This window comes from Symphalangus syndactylus, chromosome 20 (genome assembly GCF_028878055.3).
Source record: "Symphalangus syndactylus isolate Jambi chromosome 20, NHGRI_mSymSyn1-v2.1_pri, whole genome shotgun sequence".
In the NCBI taxonomy this organism is placed as follows: Eukaryota; Metazoa; Chordata; class Mammalia; order Primates; family Hylobatidae; genus Symphalangus; species Symphalangus syndactylus.
Window position 1 is genome coordinate 10,891,515 of NC_072442.2, and position 23,497 is coordinate 10,915,011.

General features: G+C 36.1%; 1 long non-coding RNA gene across 1 annotated transcript in view; it reads right to left on the reverse strand.

Annotated features, from left to right (window-relative positions):
- LOC129470076 (uncharacterized) overlaps positions 1-23,497 on the reverse strand; it is a 132,354-nt gene that overhangs the window by 91,409 nt on the left and 17,448 nt on the right. The gene's annotated exons all lie outside the window — the stretch shown is intronic.

A 23,497-nucleotide genomic window follows, 5' to 3' on the forward strand; every position in this document is an offset into this window, starting at 1 on the left:
TTTTTTTTTTTTTTTTTCTCACTTTCAACTCACAAGGACTCTAACCTTAACTAAATGCTTATGTCTGCAAACTTATTAGCATCACAAGGGTCCATTAGAAGGCCTGGTCCCTAGAGAAGGCAGGGAGGCACCTGTTAGATTGTTACTATTAGGAATGTTTATTTAACAAGAAGTGTGGAGGTTATTGTGTTGCAGACAGACACCTGCTTCAAGGTCAAGCCCTCTGACTGTGGGCAGCATGAATCCAGTGATTGGTTGATATGGGAGCAAAAAGGTCTTGCCCCCTTGAGGGAAATTAAGACAAGTCTGAAGGAACATCGTAAGCAGGGGTGGCTGAGGCTGTGTTGTAATTTCATCACAGCCCAACTTTTCGTCCACTTCGTGTTGCTTCCTTCTCCTCTCCCACAGGTGTTGCTTGAGGGGACACATTCCAGTAAGTTCTTATATGCACTAATCACTATCTCAGAGGCTGCTTTCTTGGGAAAGCCGACCTGCCATGAGGAGTCAGGTATTAATTGTCCCCCTCACTGAAATCAAGTGTCCTGCTCAGATTCACAGTCTAGTGTCTGTTCCATAACTCAAAATCCCATGGCAGTCTATTAATCCAATGGAATATTCCACAGCAATAAAAATAAATAAATGCTGGCTGTACATAACAGGCATTATTTATTTTGAGTCTTATGAACCTGTGATTGAGACACAGAAGCTGAGACAAAAGAGTATATTTGTATCATGCCCAGTAAAATGTATATCTTTGGGAAAATTTTATATTTAAAAAATAGGAAAAATGAATCTGAAGTACCAGAATACAAAATAGTGATTACACTTGAAAGGGGAAGTAATGATTAGGAAGGAGCATGACGGGGGCATCCTGGTGCTCATAAATGTTCTGTTTCTTGATCTGAGTGCTGGCTACACAGTTTATCTGAGTGCTGGCTACTTTATGAATATCTGTCCAATGACACACATAATTTGTGTGCACTTTTCTGTAAGTAGATTATATTCCAATAAAATATATTTTAAAAAGAACAAAATATGTGTACTTGATAATGTAACTACTAGAGAAATACACTGATTCCAAAATTTAAGGATATACAGGCATTTCATAGAATATTCCTGCTGCTTATCATAAGCCAAGCAAAAATCACACAAGCAAGAACAGGCAAGCATTCAGTATTAGATGGTTTTGTATGCTGCAGAATCATTTAAATATATGTCCCACACAAAAAAATTCCTCCTTCTTTATGATGACAAATTATTATGGCCTGACAGGTGATAACTGCTGAAATATTTAGAAGGCACTTAAGATGGAGAAAAAAGCCCTACAAACGCTATTTGAAATCCCTTTAAAGAAAATTTCTCTCCGAAGAGCAGAAAAACAAAGAGGGCAATTGATGGCAATTTATGACATGACAAAATCAATTACAGTCATGCACCCCATAAAGACGTTTCACTCAACCACAGAACGCATAGACTATGGTGGTCCCCTAAGATTATAATGGAGCTAGAAAATTCATATTACCTCGTATTTACTATACTTTACTTCTTATTGTTATTTTACAATGTACTATCACTGTTTCTCTCTCTCTCTGTATATATATACATATATATATATTTATATATATAACAGTGTATGTATCTGTCATATATATACACACACTATATATAAACACACACTCTGTGCATATATATAGAATGTGTATATATATGTCATATGTATGTGTGTGTGTGTATATATATATATACATATATATACAGTATGTATATACAGAGAGCGAGAGAGAGAGAAAGCCATATAACAGCCTCAGGAAGCTTCTTCAGGAGAAGGCATTGTTGTCACAGAAGATGACAGATTCATACCTCTTATTGCCCCTGAAGACCTTCCAGAGGGACAGGACATGGAGGCAGATGTTATGGTGATGATCCTGGCCCTGTGTGGGCCTAGGCTAATGTGTGTGTTTGTGTCTTAGTTTTTTTGTTTTTTTTTAAACATTTAAATAGAAAAAAATTAAAATAGAAAAAAGCCCATAGCATTTAAAAGATACAAAGGAGGAAAATGTTTTTGTACAGCTGTACAATGTGTTTTATGCTAAATGTTATTACAAAAGAATCAAAAAGATGTTTAAAGGTTTATGGAGTAAAAAGTTACAGTGTTATCATAAGCTAAGGTTAATTTATTATTGAAGAAAACATTGTTTTTATAAATGTAGTGTAGCCTAAGTGTACTGTGCTTATAAATTCTACAGTAGTGTTCAATAATGTTCTAGGCCTTCAGATTCACTCACCACTCACTCACTGATTCACTCAGAGCATCTTCCATTCCTGCAAGCTCCATTCATGGTAAGTGCCTTCTACAGGTGTACCACTTTTTAATCTTTTATACCATACTTTTACTGTCCCTTTTCTATGTTTGGATTTGTTTAGATACACACATATTACCTTTGCGTTCCAATTACCTACAATATTCAGAACAGTAACACGTTGTACAGATTTGGAGCCTAGGAGCAACAGACTCTATCATTCGGTCTAAGTGTGTAACAGGCCATACTGTCTAGGTTTGTGTGAGTACACTCTGATGTTCACACAACAATGAAATTGCCTAAGGAGGTGTTTCTTGTGATGTGCACCTGCCGTTAAGTGATGTGTGACTACAGCTTCTTACTGGATTGTTTTGCTTTTAGAGTGAATGCCTTGAAGATAACAAACTCACTTACTTTTTATGCCACAAATATATCATGTAGCATTGTGGCTCTGCAAGAATGAAAATTGAAACAAAGTTGCTTCTTGAGTAAGAAAAACAACTATAAACTGGCTTCAATGTGATATTGTGATGTAATAAGAAATATATGTTTGATCTTAGTTGCCAGTTCTCAGGCAGAGTTCCTAAAACCCTTGTGATTTCCTAAGTGATAAAGGTAAAAGGAGCATCTTCTGTAGTTCATTAACAAAATCCCTCTCAATCACACATGAGTTTATATGAATGAGATGACTTTTGGAAATCCCTTAAAGGTGGGAGACAGTTACCAGGGAAACCAACCATATGGTTAGAGGATTGAAACTTTCAGCCTCACCCTCCAAACTACAGGGGGAGAGGAAAGAGTACTGGAGATTGAGTGAATCACTAGTGGCCAATAATTTCATCCAGCATGCCTAAGTAATAAAGCCTGCAGAATAACCTTAACTGAAAGGATTTGCAGAATGTCCAGGTTGCTGAACATATGAAGGTGCTGGGTGGGTGGCTTGTCCAGAGAGGGTATAGAAGCCCTATGCCCCTTCTCCATATTTTGCCCTGTGGGTCTCTTCCATCTGGCTGTACGTGAGTTGTATTCTTTTTTTTCTTTTTTTTTTCTTTTTTTTTTTTTATTATACTTTAGGGTTTTAGGGTACATGTGCACAATGTGCAGGTTTGTTACATATGTATCCATGTGCCATGTTGATTTCCTGCACCCATTAACTCGTCATTTAGCATTAGGTGTATCTCCTAATGCTGTCCCTCCCCCCTCCTCCCACCCCACAACAGTCCCCGGAGCATGATGTTCCCCTTCCTGTGTCCATGAGTTCTCATTGTTCAATTCCCACCTATGAGTGAGAACATGCGGTGTTTGGTTTTTTGTCCTTGCGATAGTTTACTGAGAATGATGTTTTCCAGTTTCATCCATGTCCCTACAAAGGACACGAACTCATCATTTTTTATGGCTGCATAGTATTCCATGGTGTATATGTGCCACATTTTCTTAATCCAGTCTATCGTTGTTGGACATTTGGGTTGGTTCCAACTCTTTGCTATTGTGAATAGTGCCGCAATCAGAGAAATGCAAATCAAAACCACAGTGAGATACCATCTCACACCAGTTAGAATGGCCATCATTAAAAAATCAGGAAACAACAGGTGCTGGAGAGGATGTGGAGAAATAGGAACACTTTTACACTGTTGGTGGGACTGTAGACTAGTTCAACCATTGTGGAAGTCAGTGTGGTGATTCCTCAGGGATCTAGAACTAGAAATACCATTTGACCCAGCCATCCCATTACTGGGTATATACCCAAAGGACTATAAATCATGCTGCTATAAAGACACATGCACACGTATGTTTATTGCGGCACTATTCACAATAGCAAAGAGTTGGAGTTGTATTCTTAATAGTAAACCAGCAAATGGAAGTGAATGTTTCCTTGAGTTTTGTGAACCCTTCTGTGAACTCCGTAAAAAAAGAAGAAAATCCTGTTATTTGTTGCAACATGGATGGTCATTATGTTAAGCAAAATAAGCCAGGCATGGAAAGGTGAATCTTACATGTTCTCATTCATATGTGGGGGCTAAAAACCTTGATCTCATGGAGGTAGAGAGTCCAGTAGTGGTTACCAGAGACTGGGAAGTAGGAGGAATGAAGAGAATTTGGTTAGTGGGTACGAAGCAGAGTTCAATAGGAGGAATAAGTTCTATTCTTCAATTGTACAGTAGGGAGACTATAATTAATGATAATGTATTGTACATTTCAAAATATCTAGAAAATAGAAACATTGGAATATTCCCAGCACAAAGAATGAATACATATATGATATTTTAGCTATCCCAATTACCTTGATTTGGTAATTGTACATGTACAGTGGGCACATGTATGAAAATATCACATGTACCCTATGTATAACTATTATATATCAATAATAAACAAATAGGTACTCAAATAGTTTTTATATGGCATAATTTTCCTGCAGAGTTGGAAATGGTTGCTACACCCTTTAACCTCTGACTATACTCTCCTTTATGTCTTCTGACTCATCATCTTTTATTTTTCTCCTCCTTGCTAACCCTGGTCAAGCTTTGAGGGCTTTCTTACAATCCTTTTGATTCCACAAACAAGCCAGATATGCTTTCACCTTCATGTCTTTGCATTTGTTATTCCCTCTAGTTGGAATGCTCTTTCTTAAATTTGCAGGTATTTAATTTCATATTGTCTCTGTCTCAATAAGGCACACTGTACTGCCCCACCTCCACTCCTCAGCACCCATATACTAGAACTCTTTTCCTTTTTTTTAAATATCATGTGTCATACATCACGTATTCTAAGTTTTGTATTGTCTGTCTCCTCTCTTACATAACTACAAAGCTCAAGGAAAGCAGAGCTTTAGCAAACTGCTTGCACTGCTTTGTCTCCTAAAATAGTCCCTACTATATAGTAAGTTCCCAACAGAACTTGATTGAATAATGATGTTTAATAGAAAATAGTATTAATTAAGCTGAAATAGAAAAAATATATTACCTAGAAATTATAATGAATCTTATAGGTCAAGTTATAGAATATCAGGTTCTCAACACCAGTGATAAGTGAATCTGCTTCTATAAAGATGCAACACAAGGTTTTTCGAGGCCGTTATAAAGATTCTCGCAAAGGCACAAGGAACTTCTGTGTATAAATCCCTATTAAGGGCGGCATCCATCATCTCTTCACCAAGACCACAAGCCTCTCCTGGTTCACTAAATCCCTCTGAGGCCAAGCACAAACTGTCCTGTCAGGCCCATCTGCAGAGTAAACCCACGAAACTAGACTATACATTACCAGATTGTGGGATTGCTGGAAATGGTATGAGGACTGCAACCATCAAGGACAGCCACGAAAAAGTATACAATGTATTCTCTATTCTCAGACCCACAAACTGAAAGAAGGTTTCTATTCTCCTGGTAGATTCTCTTCAAAGTTGACCCCTGTGCATCACATTTATGCTCTTATAGATGTTCCCATCAATGCTGAATCTGTACCTAAAATGTAGCCAAAATGTCGTTGTGCCAGTTTTGGGTCTAAGCCTTAAAAAGAACTGCAAGCTTCCATTCTGTCCTCTTGGAAGTTGAGCTTTCATGTTAGAAGTCCAGCTGATATACTGAAGCGAACATGTAGAGGAAGAGTCCCTGAGACTACATAGAGAGAAAGGGGGAGGAGGAAGGTCTAGCCATCCCGGTACCCTATCTTCACTGAGCCCAGTCTTCTGGCTGTTCATCAGTGCGCCAGTCATGGGAATGAACGAACTTGGACATTTCAGTCACGTTGAGTCCCCAGATAAGTGAAGCTCCAGTCCAAATCGCAACATCGTATATAACATAAGAACTCCTCAGATGAACCCAGTCAATGTGTAAAATCATGAAAAGTAACAAGAAAGATTGTGATTCCAAAACTTTTGGAGTGATTTTTTAATGTACAGATGGAAAATTAAAACTATTTAAACTACTACTACCTCATATATCCAACTGGGATGAGGAAAGAGAGTTACAGGGCTCTCTTTAAGGGGCTTTACGGGATTGTAAGGCTTCTGTCTCCATCTCATTTTCCACGTCTCAGCTTATAAATGGTAGAGAGAGTTAAAGAGAGGGTTGGGATTGCCACTTCAACAGTGATTCCTCTGAAGTCATTTGTCTTTCGTTAGAACAAAGATTCTGAATTTTAAACATAAATTCTATTTTTTTTTTCTAATTATGTGACTGCTGCTTTCCCTTATTGGGAAATTCCGGCTTCATATATCAGAGCTCAGGTAAAGATAAAGGGCAATAAATGCTTTAAGGTCTGAATATGGCAGGAAAACATTGACACTTTATACATCTTCCTATCACCTCTTTAGAATAGACAAGTGTCAGACCAAATCCTCCTGGGTCAACAAACTATTTTGACACAGAAAGCTGCCTCACTTCTTACACCTTGGAGTTGATCCAATATTTGGATCATCATATCAGAGTATTTTTAGATTACATTACAAGCACGGACAGTATGTATCCTTAGGTTTAACACAAAGTATAAAAAAACAACTTTACAATAAGAATTTGGCTTGATGTTTTAATAAAAGAACTAAAAGATCTCAGGATTAGAAGCTTCACTCAGTAAAATTCCTAAGCCAACATCATTAAAGTTGAGCCCAAGTGAGCAATCAGGGAATCAGAAGTGGATTCTTACTCTTTTCTCAGATTTGCATTTGCTTTCCTTTACTTAATTTCTATTCTGTAGACTCTGAAATAACTCTTTCAGCTGATTCTGTCTTAAAGGAAATAAATGTAACAATCTAATCTGTTCATATTCAAATCCTAGTACATGCACAAAGCACTTTATAAGAAGATGTGTTAAATAATTCAATGAGCAGATTAAATAAATGGATGTGGTATATCTCTAATACCCTTGTGTAAAGCCTGTTTTAATTCTATAATCCCAACTGGATGCAACATACTTAAATGAATACCATTAACTTGTATTTTTTCTATTCTGTTTATAAACATAATAACAGTTGAGAGACATTTATTGAGAAAACATCAACTCTATTTGCACATTCTTAAAGAGAATATTAGAAAAACAAAATTCTAATTTTCGTGTGTGTAATCTGTTAATATAATTAGAATGGAATACAATTATGTACTTTCAGATCTTTCCATGTTAATTAAAAAGCTAATAACTTGAATGGCTATAAATACTGAATTCGTGGGGCCAATGCTCCGGGTGGTTAATCCTTTATTTGCCATTTACTGAAGATCACTTAACTGGGATACCATCTTTATGCCAGGAATCCCCTACCAATAGTTGCAAGGGCCCTTAATCTTTGATGGTAGATCTTTGAGCCATTTTCCAATACACTGCACTCCACTCGGGATTTCCTAACAGTCAGCATTCACTGCCTTTGACTCAGACTATCAAGGGATTTTACTGTGAGCAGTTTCTCTGCATCCCCAACCTTAGTTATAATTTCCAGGCTTTAGAGAAAGGAAAAGCAGCTCCACTAGAAAAATTTAAAAAAAGGTTTCTAGCTCTAATGTTTAATAAACTTATTAATATTTTTAACCAGAAATAGTAAGAGTAGACAATGTGAGCATCAAAAGATTAATATCAGCAACTGGTGGATACACATAAAACAGTGTTTGACATTTTTATACTAATGAAAATCCATGAGTACGTAGTAATTCAAACCAAATCACATTGGTCATCTTTGGAGGATGCTAGAGAACCAGTTCATTATTCTTAAAACCAGCAAATCAAGTGAAATAATATTTTTAAAAAATTACTCTGACTTTCCTTTACAAATTGTTGACGACAAGAAGAGTCAAACTCTGTAAAATAATTAAAGAGGTTTGTCCTGAGCCAAATATGAGTGACCATGGCCCATGACACGGCCCTCAGGATGTCCTGAGAACATGTGCCCAAAGTGATCCGGGTGCAGCTTGGTTTTACACATTTTATTGAGACATGAGATTTCAATCAAACACATTTAAGAAATGCGTCAGTTTGGTCCAGAAAGGCAGGACAACTTGAACTGAGGGTGGGGTGGGGCATCTAGCTTATAGGTAGATGAAAAATTTTCTAGTTGATGATTGGCTGAGTTTATCTAAAGACTGGGATTAATAGAAAGGGATGCCTGGGTTAAGATAAAGGGTTATGAAGACCCAAGTTCTTATTAGCAGATGAAGCCTTTAGGTAGTAGCCTTAGAGACAATAGGTTGTAAGATGTTTCTTATCAGACTTAATGTCTGTGTTGATGTTAATACTGGAAAGGTATAATGAGTCATGTTCTACTCCCACTTCTCATCATGGCCTGAAACAATCTCTTGGGTTAAATTTTAAAACAGCCCTGCCTGAGGAGGAATTCCATTCAGATGGTTGGAGGACTTCAGAATTTTATTTTTGGTTTACAAAACCATACCCAAGTTTCCTTCTCAGGTGCTCTTCTGGGATTAATATATGAGTGAGGAATGATAGACTTAGACAATCACCAAATTGCATCCCGTAATGAGGTAAATGATCTAGGCAATAATCATCAATGGTTGCCAAAACCATTAAGTTAAAAGAGGGCAGAGGAATCTGATAACACCCCACTCCATTGATCAATATTAATATTTATATCACTAAACTTTTACTGCAATGATGTTGGTCAAAAAGTAATTTCAAAACTCAATAGCATGTAAACACACACATTTATTTCTTGATTATGAAAAAATTGGATCTGTGGGTCAACTTATGCTAAGCTTGGCTTGGTTCCAAACTGTGGTTTGCTTTCAGGTTAACTTATTCTGTCTTCACAATCTGTAACCCAAGATAAAAGAAGCAGTTGCTGTTTGAAACACACGATTCTCATGGCAGAAGGCAAGAATTCTAGAAGCTAAGCCAGACAATGCAAACGCATTTGTAGTCTTGGCACAGATGTGATCTATGTCATATACATTCACATTCTATAAGCCACAGCAAGCCAAATTGCTAAGTTCAATACCCATGTAGTTGGGAGGTATACTTCTCTCATGAAGTCTGGGGAAAGGGATGCATTCAATGGAAAAAGAGATTCTTTGTTAAATAATAATATGATCTACAACATCATGTAGAAAAAGAGACACACCAGTCATGATGTGCCCATGGTGTGAACAAGTAAGAGGTGTGCAAGCCAACCTATGAAGTATTCTAAACTATTTTTTGTCAAACTATCAATTTATAGAAAATAAAAGAAGTAGAGGAAGACGTCAAGAAACGTTACGAGGAAGCAACTGGCAACATCTAGAATGTGAAGAATGCCACAGAGCAATAAATCATTTTCTTCTACAAATTGTTAAAAAACAATAAATAAGAATTAAAAAAATGATGGAGTAACATACAGATTGAAAGATATTTACAGAAATCTCAGAGAAGTGTAATGTGTAGGCTTTGGCTGGATCATAAATTGAACAAATCAAATGCAAAATGACATTTTACAAACTATCAGGGAGACTTGAACAATAATTACCTTTCTGATAATGTTAGGAAGTACTAATTGCTAGGTTAATGGTATTATGGTTATGGTTGCCAAATACAATTACTATCTGATATAAATATATACTGAAATATTTAAGAATGGAAAGAGATGTGCTTCAAAATATTCTGAGGATAGTCAAGAATAGGGAGGAGTACAGATGAAATAAGTTTTGTGAGTGATGAGCACTGAGTGAATTACCCTATTCTCTCTAGTCTTGGATAATTTTTACATAACAAAAAAAGTCCCGAAAGAGAGAGAGAAAATTTCTTTTCACCAAACGAAGTAAAGTGGATAAGAAGGGGATGTTTCTAAGATCATGTTTCATTGTGCTTAAATTCTTTGCTTGAATCTCCCTACTTCTGCCCTGTACAAAGATCAAAACTTTTCAGCTCAACGGGATAACAACGCAGTGCCAAAAACTAATGTCTTTCAGTGTGCATTTTAAAGACAAAAAATTGTAAATTATAGAGTTTTTTTTCCTAAGAAATAAGAGAGTCTCAGAACCTCTTCCCTTCTAAAAAAAAAAGCAAGAAAATACGTCAAAAACAGATATATTTAGACACTTCTAACGAATGCTTCTTGAGAATGAAACCAGTCTATGTAAGCAGGATTATTTATTTAGCTGGGTGAAATGCTTTTTTCGGTAAAGGAAATTTATTTTAATTCATTGAGAACTAGAAATTATTTTGTTTCATATAGAAAAGAAAACAGAGCCACTAATTAATTATATTCACTTTTTTATAAGTGAACGAGAATGTGCTTATTCTATTAGGAAAACACCAATTTTATTTGAGAGTATGATCAAATAGCAACATATTTTAGAAGCCACAAAGAGAAAATGAAATTTCAAGAGAACTATCTTTTCAAAAGAAAACAACCTGTGAATAGGGAGCTCATATTATCTTTCCCAGAAGAAAATGGGCAATGGTTACTCTTGTGTGGCATTTCAACCCATAGTGATTTACCTGAAGGAAATTATTGATTCTTCCTGGCATTTTAGAATAATAACATGATGATCAGACATCTAAAAAGCACTCAGAGGAAACATCGGTTGCAAGTGCCTGCCCAAATTGTTTAATGTTTGTCAAACTTGAATTGCATTTGAAGGGTGCATCACTAGTAATGGATTTCCGGTTCTATTTCCACATGGGCAAGGCTTTGTAGCCATTACAAGATGTAGTTTATTACCTTGCATTATGTATGAGATGATTTTTGTGAGCAGGTACACAAACACAAAGAAGAAAAATACAAGAAAGCAATTTCTTTTATTGCTCAATATATAGCAGTTAGGAATAATTTGGAAATGTTTCAAATAGCTCATTTTGGGAAATTCTTAGATCTACTCAGGACAGACTGTTTTCTGCAGTGTTATTAAATAATTTGAGTGTAGATAAGACTGACATTAATTCCTAAGTGAGTTATCTCTCGTTACATAATAGAGGCAAAATGTCACAAAAGGGATACTAGATTTGGAAATAAAAGAGCTTTGAGTAATGTTTCTAACATGATTAACTGCATGTAACATTGGTCATGTAATTTAATTTCTCTATGCCTCAATTTCCTCTTCTCAGAACCAAAAATAATACAGCCTGCCTCACACAATTATATTGAAGATTACATATGCCTAGCTCAATGATTACTAAAGAGCAAATACTCAAAAGTTTTTGATTAATTCAAATTATTAAACAAGAGCTAATACATGTAAATGGGTTTGTAAATTAAAGAAATTATACAAATATAACAAAAAACATGACAGAATCATTTTGTTTGTTTTATACAATTTGTTTTCAGATGTCTTTTAGTGTTTTACCGGAGACTGTTACTTGTTTTTTTATCTTATTAGTGAAAAGACTGAGTGTCAAAAGTGAAACCATTCTGTCTTTAAACCTTGCTATAGAATCAACCAGTTCATGAAATCTTATTAAATAGGGTCTTGAACTTCTGTTGTAAGAAACAAAGAACTATTATTAGTGATGCTATGAAATGGCTTCAAGATAATGGTGTGTTTTGACATGAAAAATATTGTAGATAAATTGCAAAACGTGAAAGAAATTCTTATGTATAAAATAGAGCCACCACAAAGTGAGCAACTAGTCTCTTACACAAAATGCCAGAGACTGTGCATTACTTTTTCTGCACAGCATTGATTGTAGCCACATTAGCTGTAATTTATGCACAAATGAGTGTAAGCAGAGGCAATGTGTACTTTCTTTGTGATATTGGCACACGGTTGCCACTTTCAATCCAAAACACTCTCAAATCTGGCCAATTTTTCTCCACATTTTGGAAGAATCATTTTCTTTTGGCCAGAGATTCACTGTAAGAATTTTCAAGCCTAGAGAGAAGGTTTTGTTTACAAATTCGGAAGGGAGAAAGATCAAAATCCAGGCAAGAAGAGAGGAGTTCCTGCAACCTTGGTTCCTCATGGAGTCACACTTCAAACTTCAGAATGAGAGCTGGCTGCACTCTGTGAGGAGGTTAATTTTCTTTCAGATGAGTGAAACAGTTTCCCAGTTAGAGAACACACTTCTAGTACTTATGCATGAGTTCTTTAGCAGTGTTTTGCTCAGAGACTTTAGTATACTGTCTGTGACAGTATACATAAAAACACATTAGTTACAAGCAAGGAAAGGCTAAAAACCACGAGCATCCATCCAGGGTACATGAAATGGATGGAGCAAAGCACGTTGCCACATCAAATACCATGTCAGGACTATGTAACATAAAGTGAAACAGTACAAATCTAGGTATGGATTATCTTTCATTTCTGTAGATTAAAAATGCCAGTTGCCGGGCTGAGCGCGGTGGCTCACGCCTGTAATCCCAGCACTTTGGGAGGCCAAGGCAGGCGGATCACGAGGTCAGGAGATCGAGACCATCCTGACTAACACAGTGAATCCCCGTCTCTACTAAAAATATAAAAAATTAGCCGGGCGTGGTGGTGGGCACCTGTAGTCCCAGCTACTTGGGAGGCTGAGGCAGGAGAATGGCGTGAACCCAGCAGGCGGAGCTTGCAGTGAGCCGAGGTCGCGCCACTGCACTCCAGCCTGGGTGACAGAGTGAGACTACGTCTAAAAAAAAAAAAAAAAGGCAGTTGCTGACAGTTTTGAACAGTTATGAGGTCCCAGTAAAGTATCATTCTGCTCTAATCTTTTTATCTCCTCAGGGTTTACTATATTCTATTTTCTTCTATTTCTTTTCATACCAGAAGCTTCTTTCATAACAACATTTAGGCTACAAACTGGAAACAGTATGGTATAGTAAAAAAACACATGGGTTTTAAATTCTATGTAAGCTCAAATCCCAGCCATATTTTTGTTCAAAAAAAGATTGTAAGCTTAAATTGCAACAGTGAAGAATTACTGTCTCTGAGCCTCAAATTTCTTTAAATATTTGAAAATTAAATGAAGATATTAATGTGTCAAAGGGTTTTAAAATTGTTTTAAGACTTAAATAGATATATTATGAATTAGATACATTATGTGTATACATATGTATGTGTACTATATATGTATATATGGTATATATGAAATTCTATATAAAATATATGTTTATAGGCCAGGCTTAGTGGCTCACGCTTGTAATCCCAGCACTTTGGGAGGCTGAGGAAGGTAGATCACTTGAGGTCAGGAGTTTGAGACCACCCTGGCCAACACGGCAAAACCTCGTCTCTACTAAAAATACAAAATTAGCTGGGCATGCTGGCATGCGCCTGTAATCCCAGCTACTCAGGAGGCTGAGGCAGGGGAATCACTTGAACCCAGGAGGTGGAGATGACAGAGAGCTGAGATCGCATCACTGCACTCCAGCCTGGGCAACAGAGCGAGACTCCATCTAAAAAAAATATATATATATATATATATATATATATATGTTTATATATACAAATGTTTATAAAATGTATGTGTATATATGTACATATGTATATGCATATACATTTCTATGTGTATATATATATTTTGTATATATTTATATGTGTGTGTGTGTGTATATATATGGCAAAAACTGCGATTACTTTTTCAGCAACCTAATAGATGTCTCTCTCTCTCTCTCTCTCTCTGTCTCTCTTACTCTTCCTCTCTCTACGGTTCTGGTTCTTTCCACCTTTCCAAATCTACTATAATGTAAATCCTGGTCCTAGTTTCACCACTCAACATTTTACCAAATACAGATGTAAATTAAAATGGTCATCATTCTCCCAGCCTAAGAAAAGTTCTTATCATAGGAATCTTTCAAACTAAGCGCTAAAGTAACCGATCTGGTCATTGTCCTTTATACGTACACACATTTCCCATGCAGATACATAGTTTTCAATTTATATCTACACGAATCTTAATATATTTTATACAAACACTTTTTCAGGGAAAAGTGCATGCAACATGCAAAATTATAACATTAATGGTATGTCTAGTGTGGTGCCTGGCATATAATAAGTGCTCAATGACTGTTAAATACTTGATAGCTCTTCAGTTCCACTGGCAGGGCAGGTTCTCAAAACCCATCTGTTTTCAGTTAAATCCCAAAAGTCTGATTGGCTATTTGTCTGAAGAATATTCAAAAATCAGGATAAAGCAAAGAAAAATTGTAATCATTAAGTCCTCTCAAATCTAAAATTTTGTCATTCTATTATGAGAAATATCAATAATTATGTGTCCTTCAGAACATACAAACCTACATGAACATAAATACATACGTACGTACATACCTGTGTGTAATATCATCATTCATTGTCCTTACCACAATGCTACCACCCACATTTACATACCAAAAAAAAATAAAAGCAAAATAAAACATCTGAGAATAAGAGAGTTGGTAAATTGCCTAAGGCTCATATTTGGGAACTACAATCCTTGTAGGTTTTTTAATTGTATTCTGTGATTTGCTGGAAAAAAATCCTAAACTTACTCTATATATCTGTGCCCTTATCTCAATTCAAATAACTTTCAGAGAGGCCAACCCATAAAGGTTTTCTCTAAGTTCCAGCTTTCTTATTAATAAGATGTGATAAATAATATCTACACTGTTTAACTTAAATAGGTTACTGTAGAATCAAAAATTATGTGGTATATATAAGTACTTTGTCAACAACAGAGATATAGTTACACATGTACAGAACTTTTATTGTGTTATCGCTCACAGATTGAAATCAATATTAAATTCTGTAATCTCCATTAATAAGATCTGTGCATAATTAAGAATTAGTAGCAGTAATGTTAAATTCAGGTTTTCTCTGAGTAATATTTAATAATTTTTCTTACAAAGATTGATTATACCCCATTAAATTATCAAATAGATAATATAGTACTTTCAGTTTTTGGTAAGTGATTATAATGAATAATTTTTATTGGCTTGATAAAAATCTAGCCATTTAATTAAGGAGACTGGTAATTGTAACTCAGGGTAATGCCTGAAAAAAGTGAGAATGTTTTCTCTCATCTTACTTGGGATAGTTTTCTTTTATCAAATATTATGTCCAATGGCTGATGAAATAGGAAGCAAGGCCCAGATCAAAGGTCCCAATTACAATACAGATATATTCTAGGACAACTTCCTGCCATTCAACATAAGTTTTCACCTTCTGATATTCTCTTTCCCAGAAGATAAATTTTCAATGAAATGAAAATCAGAATTTCCTGGAAATATTTAATAAGTCATTTATTATGATTCTCCAATTGTTTTGACCATTTATCATGCTAAGGAAAATAAAAGAAAACTACAAAAATAATTGATTGTATACAGTCACATACATCCATACTCAACCAAAGCTGGATAAAAATTCAGTTTTGGATAGAAAAGTTTTTATTCAGATTAGAGAATTAAATACCTTATAAAGAAGTCCATCACTCTTACACTGGAGAAATAAAAATGGAAAAAGAGACGAAAATCCAGAGTCAGAGCCAAATTATTTCTTTTTAGAAGAGCTTTATCTCGTCATACCACAAATTCATCCTCCACATATCCGTTAAACTTGTGAGTGTATATGGCGTGATCTCGGCTCACCGCAACTTCGGCCTCCCAGGTTCAAGTGATTCTCCTGCCTCAGCCTCCCGAGTAGCTGGGATTACAGGTGCCCACCACCACCTTCAGCTAATTTTTATTTTATTTATTATCTATTTATAGTAGACAAGGGGTTTCTCCATGTTGGTCAGGCTGGTCTCAAACTCCCGACCTCAGGTGATCCACCCGCCTGAGCCTCCCAAAGTGCTGGGATCACAGGCGTGAGCCACTGGGCCTGGCCGAAACCGCATTTTCAAGAATCTTTTACAAAGTTGAAATAATCATATTACCTTTGAAATGGTACTTAACGGTTTGCAAATTAGACGCATCCTTATTTAAAAACCAGAGAAAAAAATGGAAGATTTGGTCTCTTTTTTTTTTTCTTTTTTCAGATGAGAAAACAAAATCAGAGAAAAAAATGGAAGATTTGGTCTCTTTTTTTTTTTTTTCTTTTTTCAGATGAGAAAACGAAATCAGAGAACACATGATGCTGCTTCTTCAAGGTAAAATAAGAATCAATGCCTGAACTGACAAACCTAGGCGTCCTTACTCTGGGTCTGGTGCTCTTTATATTACAGGTGTGTGGCGTGGTGGTCCTCTTCTCTCTTTGCAGAGACAGTCTAATCAGAGAGACAGATTAAAAAATAAAAAAGGCCGGGTGCAGTGGCTCATGCCTGTAATCCCAGCACTTTGGGAGACCGAAGTGGGTGGATCACGAGGTCAGGAGTTCGAGACCAACCTGGCCAATGTGGTGAAACCCGGTCTCTACTAAAAATACAAAAATTAGCTGGGTGTGGTGGTGCGGGCCTGTAATCCCAGCTACTCCGGAGGCTGAGGCAGAAGAATTGCTTGAACCCAGGAAGTGGAGGTTGCAGTGAGCTGAGATCCTGCCACTGCATTCTGGCCTGGGTGACAGAGTGAGACTCTATCCCCCCACCCCCCAAAATAAGCAAATAAATGTAGTAATTATAAAGTATGAAAATAATAAGCAACATGTACTATGTGCCTACTGTGGGTAACACACTGTTCTAAGCATTTTCCATCAATTTTGTACACATTCCTTATAGCATCCTTATGAGGTGGATATGATTGGTAGCTTTTATATATTTAAAAAGAAAACCATGAAGCTCAGAGAGATTGAATAACTTATTCAAGGTCACAGAACTAGGAAACAGTGGGATCAAGATTCAAATCCAAGAAGTGACAAAAGCACACAGCTATTAAATGGAAGACCAGAATGACAAAGAGCCAGTCCCAAGAAAAGCACAGTATGTGAAAACCTTGGGTCAGGAAATAGCTGGGTGCATCAAAGAACTGAGAGACGACTGGTGTGGCTGAAATATACTTTTTAAAAAGGGAAAAGAGTGATACTAAATAATAGGGAGGACCGACAAAGAGTGAATTATGCAGGGTCTTGGATGCCATGAAGATAAGTTGAGTGTTTAAGCAGTGAAATGAGAAGCCATTGGAGATTTTTTAAAGTACATTTAAAAAATAATTTGAATTGCATTTTTCATTCAGTCTGACTGAAAAATCCACGTTTGTTGACGTTTGACAACCATCTTGTTATATATTTATTTATCCATTCAATCGCTTACTTAAGAAGCAATTGCTAAATGCAGATTTTAGTATATATCTTTACCCAGGGTTTGCTATTTCAGCAATATCATGTATTCACCAAACCAAATATTTATTCACTAACACTAAATGATTCTATCTGGGGTTTTTTCAATAATTCCTTAATCCTAGCAGCTTGTACAACACTAGGTATGTGTAGTCGAAATAAAAATAGTCAACTTGTTATTTCCATTAAATCAACCATTTAATGGATTTTCTTTTACCCAGGATCGACTGGTTATTTTGATATCATGTCCTATTTGTTAGAACTTTAGTCTTCTTGCTTTCTGTTTCCAGGTAAGAATTTAAAGGTTATTGCAAAATGGTAAATATATGTTTCTCAAGACAGGCAGATATCAGGCTCTGACAATGATAAACAGCGCTTATAACATTACCTATAGAGATCACACTGAGACATATTATAAAGTTAAGGGTTTTCATTCTTGGTATAACTTTCATCTTCTACACTTAACAAACAGGCAAGACCAGCCAAAAAGGCGAGCAGTCTGAAATATCATAGCTGAAGCTATCCAATATTTGGTATAGCAAACATTTATTAAATATCTACTATGTGCAACATGCTATTCTGAAGCACCATAGGAAATATAAATGGTACGCTCTCATGCTTGCACATCTTTAACGACATGAGGTCTTGATTTTATGCAATTTTGCTCTATGTTGTTAGACAATAATACCAAATGTTATATTTTGTAGCAAATCTTCTGCAGAAACCTAAAAGTAGCTTTCTCAGTAAAACTGCATTGTGTCTCATTTGTGAAATCAGGAGTATCTTTAAACATTCAGCTTATGAAAATAAAAGAAATTTCAAAGGCCACAGGTGTATCAAAGAATCATCTTTTTATGCACAGAACCACAGGATCATAAAATCTCTGAGTAGAAAGAGACCTAGAGGGCATCCAGCCCAATGTTTTCAGGCTTCACAGTAACATAAGAATAACCTGGGGTGTGATTTTAGCAAAATGGATTCCCAGGTTCTGGCCCCAGGGAGATTAATTCAGTAGGTCCGAGTGGTGCCAGGCAATCTGTTCTTTGTAAAAGCTTCCCAGGTGATTTTGATATGTAGCCTGGTTTGAGAATACAAATCTAGCCCAACTCCTGGGTCTGTTATGGAAATGTGTTCTGCACTACCTTTCCCAACAAGTTGTCATTTAGTTTTTGTTTTAATATACATGGGATAGAACCCTGACTCTCAAAAACTCTTGTAGTTATTAGAATGATATCTATATATCTGTATCTATATGTACGTATGTATGTGCATGTGTGTGTATAAGTGTGTGTGAATATATGTGTGTGTATCTATATTTATCTGTATCTATATCTGTTTCCAAAAATGATACTGTAGGCTCCATGAAGGCAGAAGTTAGGGCTGTTTTCTGTACTACTGTATAATCTACCACTTAGTATAGACCTTTATATTTAGGAGATAGTTATTAAGGTTCACTGAATGCACACTAGATTGAAGTTCTTATTAGTTTGATTTGAAATTGGAAACATCCATCTATTATTAAGCTAGTTTTTATAGTTTTAGGAAATTTAATGTCTGCATGACAGATAGAAGGAATACAACTATGAATAAGTTATCCTCTTTGCTTCTCTCAAAGCTTATTTTTTTTTAACCTGGAAAGATGCAGATTCTTTTCACACACAGTCATAAGTGCAATGTCAAAAATAAGTATAGAATAAATGTGGGAGTCGAGATAAAGGAAACTAACTAATCTGTGATTGAGGTAGAGGAAAGGGAGCTATGAATATCTGTGAATACTTTCTAAGAAAAATGATGATGAGTTGAGTCTTGAGGGCCTAGTGCTTGAATTTTTGAATGTCAACACACCTTAAGTCAAATACAACAAATTATATTCCTCTTCTATAAGGTAGCCATTTAAGTGTATATAGAAAGACCTGTCTGTCAAACTCTCTAGGACAAATATCCAAATTCCTCCAACCATTTCTCAAATACAAGTATTTTATATCACTTTTCATATTTATTCCAATACAAATTATATTAAATATTCTGAATTATATCATCTAAAGAACATTCTTTGAATATGAGAAATATAGCACATCTTCCAAGTTAAAGAGCTATAGCTTTAGCGTGAATTACAAGCAAACAACACTAATATAAAATGGAAGTGAAACCCAGCCTCTCCACTCAGCGTGCTAAATAGAGTTGAAAGCTAAAAGATGGCCAACACAAATGGATTTAAAGTGAGAGAGGGACAATTTTTAGCTTTGTTATCTTGGCTAACTTTATAGATGAATATCCACAATTAAAAAAAAATATAGAAATCTTATAGATATCTCCAGGTAGGCAACCCCATTTAATAAGCAGGGGAGAGGTGGCTCTGAGTTAATACTGTTGTCATAGAAATAATTCTTGCCTATTAAATCAATGTGAGGGTTGGAGAAGTATGGACTTATCTGGATAGGTTAAGTGTAGAACATTAGGAAAATGTAGAAATGTCAGGAGACAGAGACACTAGCCGTAATGGTAAAATACCATTCTCATTCTAAAAGCTAATTTCCTCTTTTTAAAAAAGGCATAAACTTAGTAAGATACCTCTCTCCTCTTTAAAAAATAACTTTATAAATGAAAATGATGCATTTCATTTCTTCAAAGAGATTTGGGAAAATCTATTGAACTCCTCTGAATAACTAAATCAACCTCAGGTTGTATCCCTATACTGGAAAAGTACAGCCCCCCAGGGTGATCAAACAAGTCCAACAGCTGCTAGATGTCTGTTAAAATAGTGTTAGAAAGGCACATATTTGATGCACATCTCCTGGGAGATTTGTATCTAAAATGAGACTAGAAATCACATTCTCTCGTATAAATCAACTTTGACAAGCCCCAAACTGGGAATATATCTGTAATTAATAAATGAAAATTACAAAGCTCATTTCCTGCGCTTACTTCCACCCACCCTACCCACACTTGTGGGGCTACACCTGATACTTGTTAGGCTTTTGAAAAAAGGAGACTTAAAGAGAATCTATCACTCAACGGTTTGTCAAGGCATGAGCTTTTTAAGTAGGTTCACAGAACAAAATGTGTAAATGGTAAGTTCCTTGAAGGATTTCTTTGACATAAGAAATAGCACAAAGTAAGCATGTACTGCTTGGTTCTATTCAGTTAAAAATATAGGGGTGGCTTTGGTCTCTAATCTGGAGAAACTGCTCATCTACCAAAAGCTATTCAGGTCATGGCCAAGGCTGATATCTTACATCTAGCGCCTTCTCATTTTGACAAATGCTGTATTTATCTCATTACTCAAGATTCACAGTGGTTTTTGGTTTTAAGATGGACTAGTCTGTCAGAATAAATTCCATTAAATGAGAGAGTTAGGCAGATGGTTTCTGAATTGTGAATTTTATATCAGAAAATATAAAAAGGGATTGCTCCAAAGAAGTTCCAGACTATTGAAACTGTAAAAGCACCCAATCAGCTCTCTATAAACAGATTACTGTTATTTTCACCAGTGAGAATTTTTTTAAATGTACTACTAAAAATTAGGCTTTTGGTTCCCTTGACTAGCCAAATTCGACCAGTAATAGATACCATTTTTTCAGAAGGGGTGTCTTTATCTAATGCTATTTTGCCTGGCTATTATCAAGAAGGTCAGAGAAACCTGTCCAGGGTAGTGATGTTTGAGGTAGGTATTGAAGAGCTCAGGAAAACCATGAAGACAAGGAAGGATTATTGTCGGAGGGCTGTACTAGTAATCCTCAAAATGTTTTCCCTGTACCCAGCAGCACCAACATTACCTGGGAACTTGTTAAACATGCAAATTTTCAGCCCCACTTCAGACCTACTGAATCAACAACTCTGGCATGGAGCCTAGTAGCCTATGTTTTAACAAGCCCTGCAGCTGATTTTCACATATCTTAAATATTGAGAACCACCGGACTAGAAATTTGAAATTTGAAAGAAAATGGTGTGTTTGAAGGGCTGCAATTTCTTCCACATGGCTCAATTTTAGATTAAGTACGGATAGTGGGAAATCTTGAGGATGACAAAGCAGGCAAGATGATGATGTGCCTGAAGTCTTCATATGGAATTTACACCGTATCATTAGGATGATGAGGAGCTACTAAAATGCTTAAAAGCAGTGAATTAATAAGGAAGAACCTGTTAAAATAACTCTAGGAGCAGTGTGAGAAATAGACTAAGTACCTGACTGGATGAGGTTGCAAAAAAAAGAAAAAAGAAAACAAGCTCATAATTGGTTGGGAGATGAAATGATATCATGGTTACGGAAGACTTACTTCTAGCGGCTGGGAAAGGACTGCCTAAGTTAGGATGGGCTGAAAGAGGAAGAACACAGATCTGTGTCAGGATTTTAAAGATGAGTAAATGTTGAAGTTACTAAAAGCAATTAAAAATAACAAAGAGCTGCCATTTTCAGTAAGAAAATAACGGAATCAGTTTGGGATTTGTTAACTTTTTAGTTCCTGCAGGTGACTACAAGTTTAGGACTCGTAATTCTGGTTATTAACAATCTATCTAGCCAGCTTTATATAAAATTAAACTGGAGGAACAAATGCAATATACTAGGGAAACTATATAAAAGAGAAAAGAACTGAAAAAAAAGTCCTGAAGTTGCTATGAAAACCTGTATGAACATGTTGGTGAGAAAGAGGGAGTAAAAGGAAACTTTTCTCTCTGATTTTGGCACTACTGTCATGGAGCTGCTCATCCACTGTCTGCCTAAAACATTACTAGCTAAGATGAAAACCCTGTGGCTAGCCTGGAGGGTCTAGAGTTTTCATAATTTTGAGAGAGACCCAGCTTTTTCAAAGGTAACAGTTAAAAAAACAAAACAAAACAAACCATTATGTGGGCTCAGTGGCTCAAGCCTATAATTCTAGCACTTTGGGAGGATGAGAAGAGGGACTCTCTTGAGGTCAGGAGTTTGAAACCAGCCTCTGTGCAACAGAGCGAGATCTCGTCCCTAGCAAAAGAAAAAAAAAGAAAGAAACAAAGAAAGAAAATAGCAAAGCGTCCTGACACATGCCTGTAATTCCAGCTACTCGGGAGGCTGAGATGGTAGGATGGCTTTAACCTAGGAGTTTGAGGCAGCAGTGAGCTATGATCAGGCCACTGTACTCCAACCTGAATGACAGAGTGCTAATGACAAATACAGTGTATGAAGAATATTTACATTATGGCCTTGAAACTAAGAAAGAACAACTGATTTAAAGCACAACTTTAAATATTGATAATTTGGGGAAATAAAACATAATATTTTTTAGAAGACAACTGCCTAAAGCCCTTTCTCCTCTCCCTCCACCTGCATACAACCTCCTCTTGAAATGAGCACTGCTTACTTATCTAATTTATCCAGTATCCTCCTTCCACCTTCTTTTCAAAATCTAAGCTTTACTAAACTGACTGAACAGAACAGTTAGTTTAGAGTAGAATTTATTTCTATAGTGGCCCTTATTCCTAGGGAAGGTTGTAACTTGCTACTTTACATTACTTTGGAGCTATAAGTACAATTATGATAAAATTCAACAGTCGAAAAGGCAACATGCATGGGGGTTGGTAGGGAGCTGAACGTAAGGCATCACCCTTACTCTGAGCTTGGCCTGTCTAAAAGTCAATGTCATTTATTTTATAAGCTAATTCTTATACATGAAAATATTGCAATCTTGGCAAAATATATTTTTGCATCCGATGGTCTTAGCTGCCTTCCAGCCCTGCTTAACAACTTCTAAAGGACACACACAAGTACTGCAGGGTGCTGGGGGGCGGTATAAGATTAATTATCTCTTTCCACACAATGTGTTTTCTTTCTCTCCAAATTATGGATAATGAGGCCAGAAGTGTAATTACTGAAGGAGTTTGGAAAAGTAATTACTGAACTAATCTCAGAAATGGTGGTGACCACAGCACAACAAAACTCACTTTATAGCTGTCAGAGCCACTTGGAATGTGATAAACATGTTGTGTTTGCAAACCCAGGTGCTGTACGAAAGGTGGTTTCATATGAGTAAATTATCACAACGACCTGCTACATGCTACTCATTTTGATTTTGTAATGAGAAAGCTGATTAAACTGTAATAACTTTAAGTTGTGACTCTTAAACAAGTTACAAGTTTTGAAGGAGGTGAAAAAAT